Source organism: Schistocerca cancellata, chromosome 3 (assembly GCF_023864275.1).
Source record: "Schistocerca cancellata isolate TAMUIC-IGC-003103 chromosome 3, iqSchCanc2.1, whole genome shotgun sequence".
In the NCBI taxonomy this organism is placed as follows: domain Eukaryota; kingdom Metazoa; phylum Arthropoda; class Insecta; order Orthoptera; family Acrididae; genus Schistocerca; species Schistocerca cancellata.
Window position 1 is genome coordinate 686,349,868 of NC_064628.1, and position 25,338 is coordinate 686,375,205.

The 25,338-nt window shown below is 44.3% G+C and overlaps 1 protein-coding gene across 1 annotated transcript in view; it reads right to left on the reverse strand.

The window, feature by feature from the left end:
* Window positions 1-21,047, reverse strand: part of LOC126176512 (uncharacterized) — a 168,856-nt gene extending 147,809 nt beyond the window's left edge. The window contains exon 1 of the mRNA XM_049923669.1: window positions 20,934-21,047. The gene's annotated coding sequence lies outside the window, so the exon portion shown is untranslated. The remainder of the gene's footprint in view (window positions 1-20,933) is intronic.
* Between the last annotated feature and the right edge of the window lie 4,291 nt (window positions 21,048-25,338).

A 25,338-nucleotide genomic window follows, 5' to 3' on the forward strand; every position in this document is an offset into this window, starting at 1 on the left:
AAGTATTCTGCCCACCCGTCAAGTATTTTGTTACTCTCCACTATAAAATCCCCTTCTTTATTTCTACACATATTTGTTCTGGCTTGGAACCTGGTCTTTCCTTCTTTAATCTTCTGGTACATTTCACGACTTTGCTTCTCTTTTCCTAGCTGTTCAGTTTCTTCCAGTTTTTTTCTTTTCTGGTGCTCTTTTCTTCTGTCTGCAGACCCTCGTCGCTACACGGCGCTTTTCATTACATTCATTCAGATTTGCTCGAGTTATTCTCTGCAATAATTTCATTCGTGCTATATTACGTTCCTCATTTCTTCTCATACATTCTTCGTCAAACCAATCTTCCTTCCTTTGTGCCCGTTCATGTCCTAAAACCTCTCCAGCTGCCTCGAGGATTGCAGTCTTACATCGTTTCCACATTACTTCTATAGTGATGTGGCTGTAGAGCCGAGGAGTAAGTAAGTAAGGGCGTCGACTTCGCTCCAGACCACAGCGGCCGACGTCACTACCTTCTGTGGTTTCGGCTCTTCATGAGTAACGGGCCGTCATTGCTCCACAGGCATTCAGACTCCTCACTGGAAGTGTCCCCAGCAAAGTTTAAGCCGTCATGATGGCGAAGGTTGGGCACACCATATAATAATGTCCACTAATATGTTTCCGGATACTTTGGACAAGATAGAGTATTTTGTGTCGTTTTCGTCGTATTATGACTGTCATTCAGGCTTACTTTCAGAGTTGCTCTACTAAGTTCCTCCACTCGTTGTCGTAGTTAATCTCCACTACAGGCGAACAGTCCAACGTCATTGGTAAAACTAAGGTGCTCGATATACATTTCATTAACACGAATTCCATTTTTCTCTCCGTCTAGCTCTTCACAGTTTGTGTGATATGGATCACCTTGCTTGGCTCATCTCCTCAAATTTACTCCACTCCCCGTCGCTGATATTTCTTACACCTCTAAGATGGCGCTTTCTACATTCGTTCACGAAAAAAAATTCAAACATGCAGATATAAAGGAAGATGAGCCGTGATCGGCTCTCGTTCACGCCGTTTCTTGCTTCACAGCTTCTCTTTACGGAACTGTCGCCTCGTTTCTTATTCGATTTACTGGAGTCACTAAGTTTCTGGCTTGCCTGCTCGTGAGTGGTAGCAGCAGCGCGTATCGATAACAGCACTGTCGTATTATCTCTGAAGCGCCCAGATGACGAACTTCGCCGTGACATCTCTTCCAACTATAACCTGGCCTTGTTCCCCCCCCCCCCCCCCGTCCCCAGGGCCCCCTTTTCCTCTTTCCTCCTTCTCCCAGAGCGGATTTTCCTCCGTCCCCCCTCCCCTGAGACCCTGTACCCCATACTTGCCTCTCTCCTTCCTACATCCCTCCCTACCTGGCCCTCTTCCGCGCGCCCCCCGCTCACCTTCCCCATCTCTTCCCCTCCCTCCCTTCTTCAGGTCTCCCTCATCTCCTAGCGCCTGGCAGATCCTCTGTATTGATCATCATCAGTGTGCCACATCAGTGTTGTGTTTAGTACTGTTTCTGGTGTGCGTCAAGAGGTGTGATTTTAATTGTGTCCTGCCTTGTGGTTCGCCGTCAGTGTTACGTTATGTGCTATGCCATCCGTCGCTACCTTTATGCTCCAGTCATACTGTGCCTTGTGTTCTTTTAACCGTCGCAGTGTGTGGCTTTTTGTGTGTGCTACTTTTAAACAGTTTTTTATCTCCATTTTACAGTCACCCCGTTTTTTGTCTATTGCCTTCCATGCTGTTCCCCCTTTTTTTATATCTATGTTCACCTTATTCTCTCCTTTGCTGTTTTTAAATGTCTTCTATTGTTTTGTTCTATGTCTTTCGGCTGAAGAGCAGCGCCTATGCTACTGCCAGCCCGCCCCGATGGGGAATTGAAATACAATAAAGGAAAAAAAAAAATCTCTGAAGCGGCCGCTAGTATTTCCGGCTCGTCGTGTGTCGGGGGATCAGTCGGGGATGGAGCGCCAGAGAACTCCGGACAGACCGCTGGCAACACACATGAACTATCCAACGGGAGGAGATTGGAGCGGGAACGACCGTTGGTTGGTCGTTCGGTCGGTCGTTTCATCGGGCGACGTCAATTTGGTCGCCGACCGCTTATGGAAATTCTGCGTGTGTCGACTTGCGATTCGTCCTTGTTGTTCCACAGTGTTTGGTTTTAAGGTTTTTCGAAGTTCTTGGTGCGGATGTTTACGTGGCACTGTGTGCACCTTGTGTGATTTCCACTGAGCAGCTACAGGGTGTTTCAAAAATGACCGGTATATTTGAAACGGCAATAAAAACTAAACGAGCAGCGATAGAAATACACCGTTTGTTGCAATATGCTTGGGACAACAGTACATTTTCAGGCAGACAAACTTTCGAAATTATAGTAGTTACGATTTTCAACAACAGATGGCGCTGCGGTCTGGGAAACTCTATAGTACGATATTTTCCACATATTCACCATGCGTAGCAATAATATGGCGTAGTCTCTGAATGAAATTACCCGAAACCTTTGACAACGGGTCTGGCGGAATGGCTTCACATGCAGATGAGATGTACTACTTCAGCTGTTCAATTGTTTCTGGATTCTGGCGGTACACCTGGTCTTTCAAGTGTCCCCACAGAAAGAAGTCACAGGGGTTCATGTCTGGCGAATAGGGAGGCCAATCCACGCCGCCTCCTGTATGTTTCGGATAGCCCAAAGCAATCACACGATCATGGAAATATTCATTCAGGAAATTAAGGACGTCGGCCGTGCGATGTGGCCGGGCACCATCTTGCATAAACCACGAGGTGTTCGCAGTGTCGTCTAAGGCAGTTTGTACCGCCACAAATTCACGAAGAATGTCCAGATAGCGTGATGTAGTAATCGTTTCGGATCTGAAAAATGGGCCAATGATTCCTTTGGAAGAAATGGCGGCCCAGGCCAGTACTTTTTGAGGATGCAGGGACGATGGGACTGCAACATGGGGCTTTTCGGTTCCCCATATGCGCCAGTTCTGTTTATTGACGAAGCCGTCCAGGTAAAAATAAGCCTCGTCAGTAAACCAAATGCTGCCCACATGCATATCGCCGTCATCAATCCTGTGCACTATATCATTAGCGAATGTCTCTCGTGCAGCAATGGTAGCGGCGCTGAGGGGTTGCCGCGTCTGAATTTTGTATGGATAGAGGTGTAAACTCTGGCGCATGAGACGATACGTGGACGTTGGCGTCATTTGGACTGCAGCTGCAACACGGCGAACGGAAACCCGAGGCCGCTGTCGGATCACCTGCTGCACTAGCTGCGCGTTGCCCTCTGTGGTTGCCATACGCGGTCGCCCTGCCTTTCCAGCACGTTCATCCGTCACGTTCCCAGTCCGTTGAAATTTTTCAAACAGATCCTTTATTGTATCGCTTTTCGGTCCTTTGGTTACATTAAACCTCCGTTGAAAACTTCGTCTTGTTGCAACAACACTGTGTTCTAGGCGGTGGAATTCCAACACCAGAAAAATCCTCTGTTCTAAGGAATAAACCATGTTGTCCACAGCACACTTGCACGTTGTGAACAGCACACGCTTACAGCAGAAAGACGACGTACAGAATGGCGCACCCACAGACTGCGTTGTCTTCTATATCTTTCACATCACTTGCAGCGCCATCTGTTGTTGAAAATTGTAACTACTGTAATTTCGAAAGTTTGTCCGCCTGAAAATGTACTGTTGTCCCAAGCATATTGCAACAAACGGTGTATTTCTATCGCTGCTCGTTTAGTTTTTATTGCCGTTTCAAATATACCGGTCATTTTTGAAACACCCTGTATGAATGCTATCTGTGTACTGGAGTAGGCAGTCGGTCGGTGGGGACAGAGCGGCGAGTGTACCTTTCCTCGCCGTGTTGATGCTGTCCGGCACGGCGTGTAGTTCGACAGCCTCTGTGTTTATTCATATTTTTGAGTGGCTATTGTGCCTTGGCTCTATTTAGACGCCAAAATGTGAAGACTTAGTGCTGCTCGTATCTTCGTCCTCGCTGACACTTTCCGTTGCCGTGCTGTTGGTCGGGTGGAAGGGAATTGATTAGGTTGTTGGTCGGTCCTTCAGCCGTCCCTGGGTCGGGTTGCCATCCGATTATTTAACCTTACTTGGCTGCCTGTCTCACCCAACTTTACGTTAGAGTTACCTCTCCAGGCCGACCCTTCGAACACTTCTGAGCACTACTGTTCTGTTGGTTTTAGATTGTGGTTTTCTTTTAGTCTGAAGTACTGTGCGAGGCCTTCAGCCGTCTATTAGTTTAGTTTGTTTTAATTTTAAAGTAAGGCCTTCAGCCGTCTTAAGCTAAGCTTTCAAGATTGATTGGTTAACAACTAATTTTAAGAAGGAGATTTGGCTCCATTTGAAATCTTTGTTATCAAGGCCTTTAGCCTTGAGTTGCTCTACGTTCAGTATGTGGCCTTCAGCCGAGCTTTTACCTCAAATATTTTTAAGATAAGGCCTTCAGCCGTCTTAAAGTAAAATCTGGAAAGTCACTTGTTCAAAAACTTTTTAAATTTTCTTTTCTATTGGAAATTCTTGTTATCCAGGCCTTAATCCTCAGTTCTTCTATGTCTAGTGTGGGGCCTTCAGCCGATTATTCATGTAATTTTTTTGAAAGTAAGTCCTTCAGCCGCGTGTATTCCTTAAAGCAATTTAAGTAACTTGTGTTCAGGCCTTCAGCCGTATCGTTTTTTGAATCCTTTAAGGCCATGTGCGATAAGTCTTTTTAGGAAATTAAGTTTGTGTGTTTTGTACAATTGACAGCAACTGAGTTAATATTCTCCATCGCGACAGTCTCCTTACCCCTTCACAGTTGTTAATTACACTGCCTCGCAAAAGTGAAGCTTCCGGAAGACATGACCAGATGTAAACGTAACATCGTACATGTACACACCGTCGACGGCTATATAAATGATTAGAGTTGAACCTCTGCGTACAGCGAGAACGGCTACCAGAGTACATTAGCGTTGATCGTATTTAGAGTCGTTACCGTGCCTAGCAGGGTATATAAGGGTCGTGAAAACCGTCATATGCGGAACGCTCACTGTGAAAGACACAGAACTGCCTTGTATTCGTCTCAGAGAGCAATATCACCATCTGACAGATGTTCATTGTGAGTCTCCATTTCGCCGGCTGGCAGCGTCGTGCAATATCCAGATTTGTGCGGCATTCAGCTGTGACAGTGGCTCGGTATTCAGCCACATAGGAACGTGAGAGCAAGCATATCCGTCGTCACGGTTGCAGTCGACTATGTCTCACTATCACAAGGGACGATCGATGTGTTCTACACGGAGCACATCTAACCGCTTCGCGTCTCTGCCTCTCATATGAGAACAAGCAATGGATTCCTTGCAACATTCTGCGCCATCTCTCACCACTGATTGGAGACAAGCAGCAAGTGGACAGTTGACTTCAGTAGATGTTCTAAAAACTGAACTCCTCCCGCACAGGTCATGAAGGACCAAAGGTACCGACTGGCCGCCGTGTCATCCTCAGCCCACAGGCGTTACTGGATGCGGATATGGAGGGGCACGTGGTCAGCACACTGCTCTCCCTTCCGTATGTGTTTCCGAGACTGGAGCCGCTACTTCTCAATCAAGTAGGTTCAAATGGTTCAAATGGCTCTGAGCACTATGGGACTTAAATTCTGAGGTCATCAGTCCCCTAGAGCTTAGAACGACTTAAACCTAACTAACCTAAGGACATCACACACATCCATGCCCGAGGCAGGATTTGAACCTGCACGGTTACAGTCTGTAGCGCCTAGAACCGCTCGGCCACCCGGGCCGGCAATCAAGTAGGTCCTCAGTTTCGCCTCACAAGAGCTGAGTGCAGCCCGCTTGCCAACAGCGCTCGTCAGACCGGATGGTCACCCATCCAAGTGCTAGCCCACCCCGACAGCGCTTAACTTCGGTGATCTGACGGGAACCGGTGTTACCACTCCGGCAAGGCCGTTGGCCTGAGTAGATTCAAAATGGCTGAAATATCCCTGATGGACTTGTTACTTAGGTGACGTCTAGTGATTAGTCTACTTCGAGATCAATAAGCTCCCCTGACCGACTGAGTCTGCTGTTACTGCTTCTCTACTGAGAGTATAATAATCTCTGCGTCCTCCAGTACTGGTGGGTCCGCCTCTCCTGGTATCTACGGTCATTTTACCATTATGTACTGTGTCAGGATGCTTTTGATCAGAGAGTGTATACATATCAATAGCACAATTGTGAAAATTAACGACGAAATAAGGGAATCAGCTGATTAGACTTTGTATTTACGTCAGATAAATAGGAAAAAATTTACAAAATAGTACAAATGGTTCTGAATGCTTATGGCAAGGAGAAAGGTTTTTCAGACTCAAGCTTCCAATGTGCATGAAAGGACACTTTACGGTCAACGAATATTAACATTTTTCACTTATGGCAATGAAATGTGGACTCGTAATGCAAAACTGAGAGAATGTCGGTGAACAATGGATTGGTAGAGATTGGGAGTCATTAGGTGAGACCGGAAAACAAGGAAATGCGTCACAGAAGACACTGTAGAAGAAGATGTGATTATTTCCGTAATGAAAATGAGGTGGAGTGGACCGGGACTTGTAGCCAGGCGAATGGTTGGTAGGTACACCGTCCACCCAAAAAGTTCCTAGACTGACTTTATTCCTGGCATACAAGCGACTTCAGCGTAGTAACTACTGTGGCATCTTGAACTAAAACTGTAAGCAACAGATGCGCGTTCGGTGAGTCAGTTGTGAGTAGAGAGTGTTAAGTTGGGTTGGGTTGTTTGGGATAGGAGACCAGGAAGCGAGGTCATCGGTCTCATTGGATCAGGGAAGGACGGGGAAGGAAGTCGGCCGTGCCCTTTCAAAGGAATCATCCCGGCATTTGCCTGGAGCGATTTCGGGAAATCACGGAAAACCTAAATCAGGACGGCCGGACGCGGGATTGAACCGTCACTCTCTCGGGAGTGTTAAGTAGTGGACGTTCGGGCGTAGTGTGTCAACGTTATTGTGTCACAAATTGCCTTGGAGCAGCATCTCTAAATCAGGCCTTCAAGCCATCCTCCAGAATGTTTTGATGAAGAGAGAAGTGCATGCAAAGTTTGTCCTGCACACCTTGGCTCACGAATATAAAGGACACACGGACAGCTGCTGTGACTTGAGTGAAACGCCAAAAGTGGACAATTCATTTCCGGAAAAATCATCACCGGTGACGATACTTGAACCGGAAACTACTACAAAACAACAAATTGCAGAAATCCACAGGAAGTGTTAAACCTTTGACGACATAACCGGCATTCAAGCCATTGAGACGCGCGAGTTGAACAACATATCAAAGACGAACTTTTTTGACAATTCTACACTGTTGTATGAACGTTTTGTGCTTTGTGTGTGTGTCCGTGTGAGTGTGGATAGGGAAACTATGTAGAACACCTGAAGCATTAAAGCCGCCATCTCAACGTTTCTCTTTTTTTTTTATTAACTCTGTCTCACAACTTTTTGGACTGACGTGATAGACCAAGAAAGTTGTTTACCTGATTCCAAAAGAGAAGAAAAGATCGAGAAGACGAGCTAATGGAAGGTGATCAGATGGTTGAAGAGCGCAATACGTGCATAAGTCTAGAGGAGACATTTACGCAGCTGAGTGTCAAATGGTTGGTGATGATAGTGTTGACGAATAATGTAGCCGAAATATCCTGTGAGCACCCACATTAATCTGAATGATAGATTACTCGTTGGTGGGTTCCAGTCCATTGTGCATGACATTCTGAAGTGTTATAAAATCTGCCATTTCCAATTATCTGCATTACACACGCACTGGCCCGCGAAAGGCAAAGATCCCGAGTTCGAGTATCGGTCGGGCACACAGTTTTAATCTGCCAGGAAGTTTCACTTTCACAGATTAGTTTCAATATGATCTAATCCATATCTTAAAGATTTTGGCAACTGGTTTTTACCCCTAAGGAAAATATAATTTTTGATATTGACGTGTGATTTACTGGAATATAGGGTGTTTCAAAAAGGACTTTACAACTTTAACAATTCATATAAATTTATTGAAAGAAGATATAGAGCTGAGTTTAGTGTTGTTTTGTAGGGAAACACATCAAGTGTTTTTTTTACCTTAAACTGAAGATGTTGTATGTGGCTTCCGTTGGTTATCCTGCACACATCGCATCTGACGTCAATTTCTTCCCAAACTTACTGTAGCATTGCAGGTGCAACTTGCTGAGTGACGGCGTAAATTCAGGTAGGGAAGCTGGCACAGGAGGTACAAACAACTCTTTGATGAATCCCCATAAAAAAAATCGAGTGGTGTCAGGTCTGGGGAACGTGGGGGCCACGCAATTGGCGCCTCACGGCCAATCCATTGACTTGGTAAGCGGTCACTGAGAAAATCCCTGATCAGTCAGGTAGTGAGGTCATGCACCGTCTTGCATGAAGTAAATATTTCGTTCTTGGTTATCCTCAGCGATCTGTGGGATCTGTGCTATCAAAAATTGTTGTAACATATCCAGGTACACTATCCCGTTGATGGTTCTCTCACGGAAAAGAAAGGGGACATACACTTTGTTTTTGCTCAATGCACAAAAAACGCTCAGTTTAGGGCTTTCACGAACATGTTTCAATGTTTGATGTTGATTTTTCACTGCCCCAAATCCTACAGTTACGTGTGTTAACCTTGCCACGTAAGTGAAAAATCGACCCGTTAGAAAAGATGATATTGTCCAAGAAATGTTCATCTTCACGTAATCGATTTAACATACCCGTACAGAAGTCTTTGCGAGCAATTTTTTCAGTGTCTTTTATTGCTGTACGGTTTCAAATGCAAACGGTTTCTCAACACACGCCAAAGAGTCGTATGTGGGATCTGCAGTTCGCGTGATGCACGCCGGGTCGATTTCGCAGGGTTTTTGACAGAATGTTGTCTCACTCGCTCAGCGACGTAGTCAGATGTGCTTGGACGACCTGATGATTTCCCATATCTTACCGAGCTCCCTGTTTCTACAAAACATTTATGCCACTGATAAATTTCGGGCCTACTAGGAGGATCTTTAGCGTACTTGGTACGGAAATTACGCTGAACTGCTGTCGCCGACTTCGATTCTTCAAACCAAAACACATAGCTAAGACTCTCGGGTCCAGTGAAGGCCTCCATCTTCACCGCAACTGTCGCTAGCGCTCCTTATGGTGCGATTCGACACTAGCGAACTATGCGAGATAAATCTCGGTGTATTTCTCTACAAATTGACACTACAATCACTTCTGTAGGTACTATGAATTAATTTATTTGCATTTTCAAAGTATTAAAGTCCTTATTGAAATACCCTTATTTAAAGTTGCGACCTCAGTTCAACAGGAACCAGAAAACTGCATGTAATAACAATTGTTTTTGAGGTTTCTTGGAGCGGCGTCCGAATTTTGGGCCAAATCTACGAGGGGACTTTAAAAAGTAAGTTACACATTGTTATGCAAGCTAAGTAACTTTAACTAAATACTGGACCATACTTTAAAGCGACAGAGATACATGACACTGTTTTCTAACATAATCACGAAGTTTCTGTTAACAACAGTCGGAACGCTCTAACACTCACTCAATTCCTCAACGGTAGATATCCGATCCTTTGTCACGGAGCAATTCGAGAACCGTTGGAAAATGTGCTATTACTGCCAGTCGGTTTCTCGATTCCCTGGACATTATCGTTTGTGATCGGGGTCGATGGCTTCCCTTCCCTACCAGAATTATGATCTGTGCAGCTTTCGTCATGTTGTTGGCACCTTTTCACATCATCTGAACGTAACACTGAATTTGTCCAAATACCGCCAGAATCTGTGTGCAATTTAGACTTTTCCCTATAGGATCGTACTGTCCTGCGGATCTGTACTTCGGAGTACGTTTCCAGTCGCCGCGCAATTTCAATCGCATGCTGCGTTGCAGCTGTTATCCGTATCGCAGAACTGTCTCTGCAGGAAAAAGCTAAACACGTACTTACTTACTTACTTTCTCGGGGCCTGTGTCCCGCTTCAACGCGGGGTCGGTGTAGTTACTATTGATTTGGCAGTGTTAGTTGCGGAGCGTGGCCGGATGCCCTTCCTGCCGCCATCCCAAACGTCTGCGAGTCGTGTAACTGAGGCGGAACCTGGGGAACAGCCCGGTATTCACCTAGGGGGATGTGGAAAACCGCCTAAAAACCACATACAGGCTGGCTGGCATACCGACCCTCGTCGTTAATCCGCCGGGCGGATTCGATCCGGGGCCAGCGCGCCTACCTGAGTCCAGGAAGCAGCGCATTAGCGCTCTCGGCTACCCTGGCGGGTAAAAAACTGAACATGTACTCTTCTATGACAACACACCGCGTTTCGTTTTGTTTATTAATATCTTACTTGATTTTGTTTTTAGTTATAAGTTTTTCTAATGCTGCACAAAAAAAAGATAGCAAATGGATCTAAACAAATAGAGCCCGCCTCCACGTGGCGGGACACGGGCAACGGTGTGAGTGGGGACGGGAGCCGGGGTGGTGTTACTTTGTCACTCCAGACCCCGGACCCAGTGACAGCGACTAAGTGGCAACATACGACCCATCATAAGAAATTAGACGGTGGGTCATAAAATATAAGCAGATAGTGAAAAAAAAAAGAAAAAAAAAGAAAAACACGCCGCGCTCGTTGCGCCATGGTTTTAGCGTGCTATGACTGCTATGACATGTGAAACTTACTCTTTAAAGTCCCCTTGTACTAGACTTCAAGCAGCACAAGTTTTCGACAGAGAGCAATGAACTACACTCCTGGAAATGGAAAAAAGAACACATTGACACCGGTGTGTCAGACCCACCATACTTGCTCCGGACACTGCGAGAGGGCTGTACAAGCAATGATCACACGCACGGCACAGCGGACACACCAGGAACCGCGGTGTTGGCCGTCGAATGGCGCTAGCTGCGCAGCATTTGTGCACCGCCGCCGTCAGTGTCAGCCACTTTGCCGTGGCATACGGAGCTCCATCGCAGTCTTTAACACTGGTAGCATGCCGCGACAGCGTGGACGTGAACCGTATGTGCAGTTGACGGACTTTGAGCGAGGGCGTATAGTGGGCATGCGGGAGGCCGGGTGGACGTACCGCCGAATTGCTCAACACGTGGGGCGTGAGGTCTCCACAGTACATCGATGTTGTCGCCAGTGGTCGGCGGAAGGTGCACGTGCCCGTCGACCTGGGACCGGACCGCAGCGACGCACGGATGCACGCCAAGACCGTAGGACCCTACGCAGTGCCGTAGGGGACCGCACCGCCACTTCCCAGCAAATTAGGGACACTGTTGCTCCTGGGGTATCGGCGAGGACCATTCGCAACCGTCTCCATGAAGCTGGGCTACGGTCCCGCACACCGTTAGGCTGTCTTCCGCTCACGCCCCAACATCGTGCAGCCCGCCTCCAGTGGTGTCGCGACAGGCGTGAATGGAGGGACGAATGGAGACGTGTCGTCTTCAGCGATGAGAGTCGCTTCTGCCTTGGTGCCAATGATGGTCGTATGCGTGTTTGGCGCCGTGCAGGTGAGCGCCACAATCAGGACTGCATACGACCGAGGCACACAGGGCCAACACCCGGCATCATGGTGTGGGGAGCGATCTCCTACACTGGCCGTACACCACTGGTGATCGTCGAGGGGACACTGAATAGTGCGCGGTACATCCAAACCGTCATCGAACCCATCGTTCTACCATTCCTAGACCGGCAAGGGAACTTGCTGTTCCAACAGGACAATGCACGTCCGCATGTATCCCGTGCCACCCAACGTGCTCTAGAAGGTGTAAGTCAACTACCCTGGCCAGCAAGATCTCCGGATCTGTCCCCCATTGAGCATGTTTGGGACTTGGTGAAGCGTCGTCTCACGCGGTCTGCACGTCCAGCACGAACGCTGGTCCAACTGAGGCGCCAGGTGTAAATGGCATGGCAAGCCGTTCCACAGGACTACATCCAGCATCTCTACGATCGTCTCCATGGGAGAATAGCAGCCTGCATTGCTGCGAAAGGTGGATATACACTGTACTAGTGCCGACATTGTGGATGCTCTGTTGCCTGTGTCTATGTGCCTGTGGTTCTGTCAGTGTGATCATGTGATGTATCTGACCCCAGGAATGTGTCAATAAAGTTTCCCCTTCCTGGGACAATGAATTCACGGTGTTCTTATTTCAATTTCCAGGAGTGTATTAGTTTGAAGTCTTATAACAACATTGGCATCACTGTGCTATTCAATTTTAATTTTGTGTTCACATGTGCTATTTTTTGCTTCTCATACAGTCTGTCTGCTGTCAGAAACAGTTAAAGTATATATTTTGAATACTTTTTTAAAATGTAATTAGTGATATTACAAACGACCCTTTTTCTTTTTTGGTACTGATGTGGTTTTTTTTCACGATGAAATAATTTTATTTTAATTCGTTTGTACTATTCTTACAAAAGTGGAAAAAAGCCAATACCTTATCCACTCACATTAATCTGACGACCTGTCAGAAGCCTGAATAACCACCTTTTGCAGGGCGGACCAATCCGAGACATGCAGGAAGGGAGTCAGTAAGGTTCTGGAAGTTACCGACAGGGACGTAGAGCCATGACGACTTCAGTGCCGTGGCCAGCTGCCCTAGGTTTCTCGGTTGAGGATCCATGGCACGAACAGCCCGATCGAGGTGGCCCCACAGATTCTCGGCTGGGATTTTAGTAGTCAGAGGGGTACGGTAGACTTTTCCTGTGCTCTTCGAACCAAGCACTCACACTGAGAGTTGTGTGTCACGTTGCATTGTTCTGCTAGTAGATGCCAACCTGCTGAGGAAAAACAAACGGATTGTAGGGGTGAACATAGTCCCCAGGGACAGATGCATATATGTGTTGATCCATTGTGCTTCCAGAATGCCGAAATCACCCAAGCTATGCCACGAAAACATTCCCCAGACCACAGTGCTCCCTCCTGTTTGCAAGGCGTTTGCTTTCAGACTCTTCAGACCGTACACACCAGTGACCATTGGCACAAAACGTGATCCGTCTAAAAAGGCAAATGTCGCCACTCATTGGACGCCAAGTTGCGCCGACCGCTGTGGCCGAGCGGTTCTAGGCGCTTCAGTCCAGAACCGCGCTGCTGCTACGGTCGCAGGTTCGAATCCTGCCTCGGGCATGGATGTGTGTGATATCCTTAGGTTAGTTATGTTTAAGTAGTTCTACGTTCTAGGGGACTGTTGACCTCAGATGTCAAGTCCCATAGTGCTCAGAGCCATTTTTGAAAGAGCATAAAATAATCTGTTTCTGTCAAGATAAAAATACATTAATGTAATTCAAGTCATTAAATACAACTGTTCATAACACAAAATTTCAACACTTCCTTACTTAGTAACTTACACACTCTTACACGAGGTGTGTTTTTTAAGTAAGGTCCATTTCAACATAAGCACGCAACGAAAAGTTATTTCAAAAAAGTTAAATTATATTCAGAAAGTACATACTTCACTTTATTTTTCGACATAGTTGCCAAATTTGTTGAAACATGTATCATACCTCTCAACAAATTTTAAACCGAGCGAGGTGGCGCAGTGGTTAGACACTGGACTCGCATTCGGGAGGACGACGGTTCAATCCCGCGTCCGGCCATCCTGATTTAGGTTTTCCGTGATTTCCCTAAATCGCTCCAGGCAATTGCCGGGATGGTTCCTTTCAAAGGGCACGGCCGACTTCTTTCTCCGTCCTTCCCTAATCCGATGAGACCGATGACCTCGCTGTCTGGTCTCCTTCCCCAAACCAACCAACCAACAAATTTTAAAATATCGTCTTCATAAAAACTTGCCGCCTGCTCCGATAACCAAGAGTTCACTGCCGTTTTCACGTCGTCGTAATCACTGTAGCGGTTGCCACTGAGGTGTTTGTGGTGGAGGAACAGATGGTAATTGTTGTGTCGGCAGATTAGCCAACACAACGCACACTAATTGAGAGAGGAGGCCGAAATGCACGCGTCAACTCACGCAGGCTGGCGTTAGATCTGAAACAGGATACGTAATGAATGCTACAAAGAAAAGTACGTAGCTGCTGGAATACTTAACTTTAATCCATCATTTGTATACAGCGTTCTTGATGATACAAGTGAGACTCTCTCTAGAAATGGTTAATGGCGCCTTGCTAGGTCGTAGTCATGGAGTTAGCTGAAGGCTATTCTAACTATCTCTCGGCAAATGAGAGAAAGGCTTCGTCAGTGTAGTCGCTAGCAAAGTCGTCCGTACAACTGGGGCGAGTGCTAGTACCTCTCTCAAGACCTGCCGTGTGGTGGCGCTCGGTCTGCGATCACTGACAGTGGCGACACGCGGGTTCGACATGTACTAATGGACCGCGGCCGATTTAAAGCTACCACCTAGCAAGTGTGGTGTCTGGCGGTGACACCACAGTAATAAAACTTCCTGGCAGATTAAAACTGTGTGCCCGACCGAGACTCGAACTCGGGACCTTTGCCTTTCGCGGGCAAGTGCTCTACCAACTGAGCTACCGAAGCACGACTCACGCCCGGTACTCACAGCTTCACTTCTGCCAGTACCTCGTCTCCTACCTTCCAAACTTTACAGAAGCTCTCCTGCGAACCTTGCAGAACTAGCACTCCTGAAAGAAAGGATATTGCGGAGACATGGCTTAGCCACAGCCTGGGGGATGTTTCCAGAATGAGATTTTCACTCTGCAGCGGAGTGTGCGCTGATATGAAACTTCCTGGCAGATTAAAACTGTGTGCCCGACCGAGACTCGAACTCGGGACCTTTGCCTTTCGCGGGCAAGTGCTCTACCAACTGAGCTACCGAAGCACGACTCATGCCCGGTACTCACAGCTTCACTTCTGCCAGTACCTCGTCTCCCACCTTCCAAACTTTACAGAAGCTCTCCTGCGAACCTTGCAGAACTAGCACTCCTGAAAGAAAGGATATTGCGGAGCCATGGCTTAGCCACAGCCTGGGGGATGTTTCCAGAATGAGAACCACAGTAATAGTTTGGCGCAAGATCAGGACTGTAGGGTGGGTGGTCTTGAACATCCCAGCCAAAACTGTCCATTAAATTGCGGGTCTGACCTCCAGTGTGAGGTGTTGCGTGGTCATGGAGAAGGACAATTTCCTTTGTCAGCATGCCACGTCTTTTGTTTTGAATCGCTCTGCGCAGCTTTCTCAGGGTTTAGCAGTCTGCTTCTGCATTCATAGTGGTTCCTCGTTGCATGAAGTCGACCAGCAAAACAACATGCCTATCCCAAAACACCGACGCCATGATTTTGCACTGGGACAGAGTCTGTTTGGCCTTCACCTTTACAGGCGAGTGTGTGTGTCTCCATTCCATGCTCTGTTGCTTCGATTCGGGCGTGAAATGCGAAACCCTTGTTTCGTCTCCAGTTACGATCTGTCTCAAGAAGCCGTCACCTTCTCAGTGATAACGAGTCAAGAACTTCATCGCACACTAAAATATTTTGTTTTTTTGGTCCACTGTAAGGAGTTTCGGAACCCAACGGGGGGCACAGTTTCCTAAGCTTTAGGTGTTCAGAAACAATGTTGTAAAGCACGGATCTCGACACGTCAGGAAATTCGTTTGAGAGACCTGTTATTGTGAAGCGCCTGTTCTCACGAATCCTCACTTCAATTGAAACCACCAAATCGTCTGTAATCAAAGAAGGGCGACCGGAGCGGTCCTCATCATGGACGAGTTGGTAGTCTTAAACGTTTTGAAAGCACAGGACAGAACCGTACAGGTTAGCTACAGAGCTGAAACTCAGCACAGATGTTCCCGATGCATGCCGGTACCCGACGCACGCGCTCGTTGCGGTATGCGCGCGAACTACTAGTGTCTACAACAAAACGGACCTTACTTAAAAAACACGCCTCGTATTATTGCAGAACTGTCGTAGTCGGACAGCAAACAATGATTTTTAATAAATCTACAAGTCGATTTTCTGTATTTACTCTTGAAATAGGAATTTCACCAGCTGCAACAAACTCTCGAACATGTTTTGTACGCCGGTGAAATTCAGGATTCTGTGCGAGTCCACTGGTGGGCAAGGTTTCGAATCCTTAAGCTGGCAAAGTTCAGTTAAAAGTCTCTTGATCCAAACAGTTTCTCGTATTCATTCACTAGCCGGTACAACTTCAGCTTCTGTAGTAGAGATTACAACTGAAGTTTGTCGCTGACTCATTCAACTGATAGGTGCACCGAAGTGCAGATAAAGACTATCTGAGGTATCTCGTCCAGTCCTTAAACCACCTCCATGATCGGCAGCACTGTAACATTCAAGAATGCCTTTGTCTTCAACACTTTTGTAAATAAATCCACAGTCATATGTGCGTCTCAAATAGCGAAAGATTCTTTTTACTCTTATTCCATAACGCTTTGTTGGATGTTCGAGATTTCTGGATACTACTCCAATAGCATATGCTCTGTCTGGTCTCCTCCCACACATCAGGTACATCAAGAATCCAACAGCCTACTTATAAGGATATTCATTGTTGATAGGGTTCTGTTTCATGCCGTCGTTCTTGATGTAAATGAAGTTATAATCCTCTGCAATCACTCATGTCAAAGCGCTTCGAAACCTTCTTGGTTTAGTGAGTCTGACTGACTTGAATGACTCCATCTTTCTTTCTACTAATTTCCATCCCTAAAAAATACGATGCCAATTTTGGATTTATTTTACATTCTCATTCAAGTTCGTCAATAAATTCTTTAAGTTTACTATCATTGTTTGCGGCAATCAATCCGTCATCAACACAGAGTGCGAAGAAAATCTTGTAAGAATAGCAGGGATCTGCTTCACTTGTCTTAAATCCTAAGTCCATGACATAATTAGTGATGTTTCAGCTCGTATAACCTTTTCATTAACTGGCATACTTTTCTACAACCACCATTATAACCTTTAGGCCGTGTCTTAAATGTCATTTCCTTCAGGTCACCGTGAAGGAAAGAAGTAATCACATCTACTTGTGCAATGTTCATCATATCCTTGCCTGAAACGCTGAATAATGTTCGAAAAATTTAGAAAAAATCTTTTGATCACTAATCTTGCTCTGAATCTGTCACCCAATCCATCATCTTTCGTCTTCAGTTTGTTGATCCACTTACATGGAATTGCCCTTTATGTAGGAGGTAAAAGTCCAAGTTCCATTTTCTTGATTTGCCGCTATTTCTTGATCCATTGCTGCTTTCCAATCGTCTCGTTGATTTGAATTCATGGCGTCACAATAATATTCTGCTTCCTCAATGATCATTAAGTGTCTACGTACTCTTGAATTCTTTTTGGACGTTTTAGCGTTAAACGTTCACGCATCCTAGCGTTGTAAGATTGTTCTAATTTTCTTCAGCTCAATACTGTAAGTCAGTAAACTACAGAACTCGTTTTCTCTTGGAAAACTAAATTTCACTTTACTTTCCTCTAATGACTCTGGAGACTTCCGATGAGAGTCTGTAAGACCCACAGGAGCTACTGAACTAATTTTCTCCTCGAAAATAACATCTCGTGACTTCGTTAGCTGACGATTTTCTTCACAGCGGATCAGATAACTATCATCGTAGTCACAGCCCCTTAGAATCCCTTTTACTGCTTTTCGATCCATATTCACTCTTAATTGTTTCGAAATTCGAACATAACATTTAGAACTTATACGTAGATGCTTCACGACATATTTAGTATTGAGACGCCCCTAGAATACTGGAAGGTACCGTTCGATTGAGGATGTATGCTGCAGAATTTATGATTTCAGCTCAAAGCGACTGAGTAATGTTTCCGTGAGCATGCATCATAGTCCCGGCTGTTTTAGCGAAAGAACGATTTTGTCTTTCATTGCATCCGGTTTGCTGCGGAGCGTATGGCACAGTGAAACGCTTGATTATGCCCTCCTTCTTAGAATCTCCCTTTTCTGTTTATTGTTAATTCTCCTCCATTACCATTTAGCGATTTTTTGATTGTAGCCGGCCGCGGTGGCCGTGCGGTTCTAGGCGCTCCAGTCCGGAGCCGCGCTGCTGCTACGGTCGCAGGTTCGAATCCTGCCTCGGGCATGGGTGTGTGTGATGTCCTTAGGTTACTTAGGTTTAAGTAGTTCTAAGTTCTATGGGACTGATGACCACAGCAGTTGAGTCCCATAGTGCTCAGAGCCATTTGAACCATTTGTTTTTTTTTTTTATTGTATGCCCAGCAGTCTCTGTTTCGGTTACAAATTGTATTTGTTTATTAGGAACTTCTGATTTTTTTTTGACGAAGTACACAGCTCGAAATTTGTTGTAGTCATCTTTGAATAAAAGAACGTAGTGATACCCAGACTTGGATTCGGAGAAGAACCACAGGCATCCGTGTGAACCAGCTCTCCGCCTGGTGCCAAATGGAAGCCGATGTGCTTTACCATAAATACAGCCTTCGCAGAGCTCAGAGTCCAATCCCAAGTGTGTGTCTAAGATCTTGATCATCATCTTCACATGTCACTTATTTTAATTTTTGGTACATATAAACATCACTCAAAGTGATTTTGGGCAACTTTCCATTTACTGCTGTTTCACTTTCTATGGTACCCTTTCCAACAGCACTAACATTGCCCCCATTTCCCATGTAACTGTATGTGCTTAGAAAATGGTTCAAATATTTCGAAAAAATTGTCAGTATTGGTGGTATGACTTGTTACAAACCAGCTACCAGCGTCACATTCAGATCACAAAGCAACAAGCGTTTCAGCGAAGGCCGGCCTATGTGGCCGTGCGGTTCTAGTCACTTCAGTCTGGAACCGCGTGACCGCTTCGGTCGCTGGTTCGAATCCTGCCTCGGGCATGGATGTGTGTGATGTCCTTAGGTTAGTTAGGTTTAAGTAGTTCTAAGTTCTAGGGGACTGATGACCACAGATGTTAAGTCCCATAGTGCTCAGAGCCATTTCAGCGAAGAGAACCAAATTTCGATTTTGAGTTTCAGCAGCTCCAGAAACATCACTTTTCTGAGAGTTTTGTAGTTGACCACCAGCAATCCACTTCCAGAATTTCTTGATCACGTGATTTGGCTTCTGATAAACAACTTTCTTTTTCGACAGCTGTTGTTTAGAGAGTTGGTCAGGGAGTTGCTTATGAGTGCCTCTTGAGATAAAGAATCTCCTCCTTTACTCGACAAATCTTTCACATATGTACAAAGTTGAGTTGTCAAATTATCAACAGCTCTATCACTTTTTGAGATAAACATCTAACCTGATATTAATGAAGTATATTTCTGGTAGTTTGCCTAAAATTTTACATTTGAAAAACAAATCGGGTAGTCCTGGATTATATTCTATAACTTTGGCCGTATCTTGCTTCAAATAATTCCAACATTTTGTCAAATTTCATATTTGAGTTGCTTCATCATAACTAGAATATTTCACAGATCCAAAAAATTGTAAAAAAGTCGTAAACTTTATATTCAGAAACACCGTCAAATAATTTATACAATTCTGTCCATTCTTCTCGAGATGTATTAAGACACATTATTTTCTGCAATGCTTCCTCTGTCGAATTCGTAGTCAGTACGATTAAAGTACTGCTGTCAGCCTTTAGATATTTATTTAATATTTTGGTAAATGTCTCTTTTACTTGAGCGGTAGCACCTCCCGCAGGTTCTACAGGTCTACCTTCAGCAACGTCAAGCGCTCCAGGAATACCACGTAGACAGACATTTGCTTTGTATTACGATGTATTCCACTTTGATTGCTTATCACTCTTGTAGAATCCATAGTCGAAATTCATAAACTGATTCCAAAAGTTGCGCCGAAGTATAAAATTTGCAATGCGCTCATTTTAAAATTTACACAACATTTATGTACGAAACTTACAACTTGTGTTTATTTATTCACTTTAAATTCCGCAGTAGCACACCTGGGTTCATAACCTGTTTGGTTATTTAGGAGTAACACAAGTTTTTCTTCTTTCAAAAACATTGGATTGTTTAAAGTCTATACATTAAGGATTGACAACCATAATAAACACTACCATTGAGCAAAGAGCGAACAGTCGGTGTACGGTAAGACAGAGATATTTCAATGTCTTTCAAGTTGTTAAACAAAACTGTTTACAAAACAAAACCTTAGCACAGACCATTTATCTTTCTGGAAGAAAATGGAGTAGTTCATAAACGACATTTCTTTGGAACTTGAAATGTTGGAAATTAATATGGAATGCTATCATTCTACATTTTATAGACACGTCATTTGGTTGCAGTGTACGTACGTCAACGCTAGCCTACTTCTGAAACTGTTCTATGCTGTCATTGTATAAGCCGACATACTCTTTTCGTCTTTGCAATCTTATAGATAGAAGCCTATCGTGAAATAAAGGAAAACATCTTGCGATCAAAATCTCGTGTACCTAAAACATTTCCTCTTTCACGTTATCGAGTATTCTGCAATAACTAAGCTGCCTCTGTTAAAAAATGGTTCAAATGGCTCTGAGCACTATCGAACTTAACTTCCGAGGTCATCAGTCCCCTAGAACTTAGAACTACTTAAACCTAACTAAGCTAAGGACATCATACACGTCCATGCCAGAGGCAGGATTCGAACCTGCGACCGTAGCGGTCGCGTGGTTCCAGACTGTAGCGCCTAGAACCGCTCGGCCACCACGGCCGGCAATTTTATATTTTTTAGGAATGCAAAGATAAGGAACAAGATTCACTTAGGCAACTGGGGAGCTGTCCAAAAAAGAAAAAAAAATCGCTAAAGCGATCAGCTCTCAGCACTTTAGGTCAGGGACTAGACGACAACATTATTTCAAGGCGTTGTCATAGCAATAATCCATAGAGTCAATTTTTGAAACACCGGTTGACGGATAGCATGCGCACATAACAGTGAGTTTTGCCAAGACTCTGGCTATCACCATCTTCACAGGCAAGTGCACAGGAAATTAATAAAGTCCAAATGATATTGGCACCTTACCTTACGCTGTAGGTAATTACAGTAGAATCGCTACTAGCAGCAGCAGAAGTTCGCTTCTTCTGGACAGCCGGTTACTGGTGATGGGAACGAACGTATTGCAAGCTCCGAGACTGGTCCGCGCCCTTTTACGGGCGAAGCCCCTGATGTGGCAGGGCATCCTGTTAGCAGCCTGGAAGTCTGTTGCACCGACGCAGCCCGGCAAATCTCCTTACGTCAAAGTGATTAGCTGACGCGCGCGCAAACACACCGGGCTCGCGCCACTCTTCGTGTCCGGCTTCGATTCCGGAAACGACACCATCGTCATATCACCACCACTGCCACATTTTACACATTTAGTATGTGAATCTGCTGCTTACGTGTGAAAAACGTGACACTCATAACGCTCTACGACTATATTCCGTAAGCCATGGTACTGAGTGAGGCAGAGGGTACTTAAAGCACTAGGTAGGGAGGGAATGCGAAGAGATAAACAGAAATAAAAATATGTCGTAATATCAACAACAGCAGAAAATGTTACGGTGGTAGTGGGATTCGTTATGAATGGAAAGTTAGGACAGAGTGTGTTACCGTGAAAAGCGCAGTGATTGCGTTAGTCTCACCAAAATCGATAGCAAGCCAACGCTAACAATAACAGCTAACGCACAGTCAGAGATGGACAGTATTTGTGAGCACTGATGGAGAACTCAGCATGTAAGGGGAGATGAAAATCTAACAAACGTGATTGCTGGATCACTGTAGTAGGGGAAGGAGCGGAAGACAGAATTACGAGAGAATAAGGATTCGGAGGCATAAGTTACGAGGGAATACGGATTCGGCAGTGTTATTGTCTGTGTGTGCGTTTGTGTGTGTGTAAATGTGAATGAATAATCTGTATGTAATTTAATCGTAACGTGTTCTATGCTTCTGTCTTTTAAGCAGATAATGATTAATTATTTTTATCAGAGATCTTCTTACATTCTTTTAAACTGTAAAAATGTTAACAGAGACTTGTTACACTTAACACTTCAGTATGCTGAATAATTAATTACAATTATTTCTTTTTATTGAAGTTACGTTATCGTGCACATGCATTGCTGCACACCAAAGGAAAAACAACATATGAACGTTATCTCTTTTGGTCTCAGGAGTTGTAAATTTAGGATTCGTATGTATATATATTTATTAGTAGCACACTGGTTTGTTAATTTTAATGGCAGGAAGCATATTTAGTTACAACTTTCTCTGTAATGATGCCTACGTGAAAAATAATTTACTCGATATTTGTGGCCCAGTATGGCAAAATTTGCGTTAGAAAAAGAAAATAATGTCGGAGATACTTTAATACTACGATAAATGCATAATCTAAATTAGTTATCTCAATAATATTTTGGCTAGGAGAGCTTTAATTACTAAAAATTGTTGTATCGACTTTAATGGCGGACAACAATAGGATAAGATCGTAACTAATAAAACGTTTAATAACTGCAGAAAAGGACGCAATTCTACTATAAATAAAAGTGGTTTCAATAGTAACAAATAACATTTTGTATTCTGAAAATAAGAGATAAATTAATATTATTACACTTATTTCTAACCTCTTGCTGTGGAACGTAGGAAGAGTGCGTCTTGCTATGTCAGCGGTACTATTCTAAAGCCTAGGTTACACGACGGCATTGGGTTTCGCCACTAGCTGCGTGGAATGGGTTGCACGCAAGTGGTTTCGTATATGACAGTAGACACGACGACACCAGTACACACTTCAGTTTCGTCGTTTTGTGGGTCCCTGAGTCGTGTCTGAAATGGAAGTTTTGGCAGCTGCACGTCGCACGAGTTGTGATGGAGTTGAGCTTGTTGCGTTGAATCGCTGCATAAGAAAAAAATAAGAAACGTGTCTCGATCCTTGACCGGATGAAGAAAAGACGTCAGCTCGGTTGCTCAGCATCACTGCTGAAATAATTTATAACGGAAGATCCAAGAAATTCTTTTAATTATCTTAGAATGTCACCAGAACTGTTCACGTTTCTTCTAAATAGAGTTAATTATGCGATAAGGAATAAAGGTACTGTAATGCGTGAAGCACTCTCACCAGAACTGAAATTACATATCATATTGCGTGCATTACAATCGAGAACACTCGGCGTGCTGTAAGATACGGTTTTAGTTGGTGATGACGCTATTTCATTAACTCCAATAATTATTAACATTAACAGTAATAAATATTAACATTAACAACAATGATTATTCGAAGCAGGCCGCATTAAGAAGAGAATGGTTTGTCAACTACTCTCTTGAAGATACATCTGTACAGTGGCAATATTTCAAAATTCTAACATATGTGAATGGGAAGCACTGCAGCGACGTTTTAAATAGAAGATATTGAGTAAAGAATTCAGCTTCTTGAATTAGTATAGCCCTCCCTCCTGTCAACAATATTCCGTAACAAAGAGTTGGCCAACTCGAACGATGGGATTTTAGTCTTGGAGACGAGAAAATTGCCACAGCTAGAATTACACTTGCTTGTATTTTTCTTAATTCAGTTGTATATGTGTTCCTAACTCAATAAATTTTGCCCTGCAGCTCAGACATTTTCAAACCATCTATGTTGTGATCGCACATTACGGTCTCAGCGGCAGCAATATATTGCTTATTCTTGTAATCATCGTCACTGAAATCCCAAAAACACCTATGCAAAGCATAGATATCCAAAAAGCGAACATTATTCTCCGTTCCACACTTCATAATTCAGATTGTCTATGCTCCACGAACACACATAACCTCAAAACTCATGCAACTACTGCCGCCAAAGTTGGAACACGCCGAAAGTGTTTAGTTTCACCAACGAGTTGCGCAAAAGCGCGGTTTGCATGCGCAGTGACCGGTAGCGTAGTTGTCTGCAACCTAGTGTCGTCGTGTAAACTAGGTTTCGCAGGTGCAATGTCTTCTCTTTTATTAGACAATTGAAAGTTAACAGGGTATATAATGTCTTCTTTAGTCATTGTCTGTACAGGTAATAAATCGCGCTTATTGTCTTTGTCCTCTTCACTCGACGCACCTCACATGAAAAAAAGTCGAAGTGTTTCACATATTACAGGCAAATCAGGGAAAAATACGCCAGAAAATGGCTCAGCAGGAAGACTGGAAGAATAGAAAGACTCTTTGAGTTCTGCAATATATTTCAGGCAGTTATGGAAAATAAACTGTTCAAGAATCACAAAAGAAAGCAGTGTATTTGGAAAAGGCCAACAGGCACAGGAAGATACAATGTATAAAGCTGTGGGATATAGAGGAATGATGATGCGCATTTTAAGTTCTATGAAACTACAGGTGCTGGGATAGTGAATGTCACAGAGGTCAGTTCAGCTAAAAGGGGAAGGACATGTCTGAGAATGCAAATACGGAAACAGGACAGAAAAATATATGTATAAGGAAGAGAACTGCGAAGAAACATTGGGTAACAGAAGAAATATATTACTTTAACAACGAAAGAAGGATACGCAATAATGTCCAGGAAAAGGAAAGGATATAGCACTCTAAGCACTCTAGCACTTACTAATGAAATCAATACAAAATGCACAGAAGCTACAAAAAATGACTGTATGAAAAGTGTAAAACTATAAATGATACGAGCTGGCTGAATAATCCTCGCATATGCCATTTAACCCGTCAATTAGAATTAGGAGCAACATCACCAGTTTTTTAATGGTCTTCAGTCCGGAGACCGATGCAACTCTCCACAATAGGCTGTGCTGTGACGGCCACTTGAACCCGCTTACTGTAACCAAGCCATAATCTTCCTCCATAATATTTACTCACCAAATATTCCGCCGTAGCCAAAGTGACTACCAGAATCTTCCTGGCAGATTACAACTATGTGCCAGGACTGAGACTCAAATTCGGGACTTTATGTTTCGCCGGCAAATGCTCTGCCAACTGAACTACCAAAGCTCGACTCATGACACGTCCTGCACGAGTAGTGAGTCGTGATTGGGTGGCTCAGAGGCATAGGTTCCGATTTCGAGTCTTGGTTGGGCAAACAGTTTTAATTGCCAAGAAATTTCAGTTCATCGCCACTCCGCTGCAGAGTAAAAATTTCAGTCTGGAAATGTATTGATGCCTGAGGATGTGTCCTATATAGCAGTCATTTCCTTTAGTCAAGTTGTGCCATAAATATATTTTTCTCTTCGATTCAGTCCAATCTACCCTCCTAATCTTGCAAATTCTTTTGTGACACCACGTTTCTAGAGCTGCTGTTACCTTCTTCTTCTCTAATCTGTTTATCGTCCCGTACAAAGCTACGTTCCGGACAATTGCTCTTACTTAGATTTAAAATATATGTTAGATGTTACAACATTTCTCCCTTTCAGAAATGCTTTTCTTACTATTTCCACTTGCATTTTATATCCTCTCTGTTTCGGCCATCATCAAA